General features: G+C 44.8%; 1 non-coding gene across 1 annotated transcript; it reads right to left on the bottom strand.

Moving 5' to 3' along the window:
- Nucleotides 1–86: 86 nt before the first annotated feature.
- LOC121939434 lies at nucleotides 87–205 on the bottom strand. Its single transcript, XR_006105464.1, has one exon. It is a non-coding gene; the product is annotated as a 5S ribosomal RNA (ribosomal RNA).
- Nucleotides 206–527: the final 322 nt, after the last annotated feature.

The following is a 527-nucleotide window of genomic DNA, read 5'->3' on the forward strand; positions in this document are numbered from 1 at the left end:
TTTTCCATCTTTCCATCTGTCTCCGTTAGATGAGCAGCAGCACCCTCTGCTGGTGAAAAGTGAAAAGTGAAAAGTGAAAAGTAAAAAGCTTACAGCACCGGGTATTCCCAGGCGGTCTCCCATCCAAGTACTGACCCGGCCCGACCCTGCTTAGCTTCCGAGATCGGACGAGATCGGGCGTGTTCAGAGTGGTATGGCCGTAAGTGACAGCACAGGAGACACACCACCTATTTATAGTTGTTTAATACAACCAGTTTCCAAATTGTGATCTGAATCCATCAAACACGTGTCATGCTGTGAGTGCAGCCTGACAAAGCTTGTTTTAAAGGTTTAAACGTTTCTCATACCTTGTAGCGAAATTACACGGTCAAAGTCTGCTTTAGTTTAAAGTCCCAAAGCTCCGGGACACACTGCCTATGAATATCAGAGACGCCACCTCGCTAAATATTTCCTACAAGGAAACTAAAAACTTATCTCTTCTCTTCAGCCTTTAACTAGCTCTGACTTAACTGCTTTGCATTTCGCTT

This window comes from Plectropomus leopardus, unplaced genomic scaffold (assembly GCF_008729295.1).
Source record: "Plectropomus leopardus isolate mb unplaced genomic scaffold, YSFRI_Pleo_2.0 unplaced_scaffold48096, whole genome shotgun sequence".
Classification (NCBI taxonomy): domain Eukaryota; kingdom Metazoa; phylum Chordata; class Actinopteri; order Perciformes; family Serranidae; genus Plectropomus; species Plectropomus leopardus.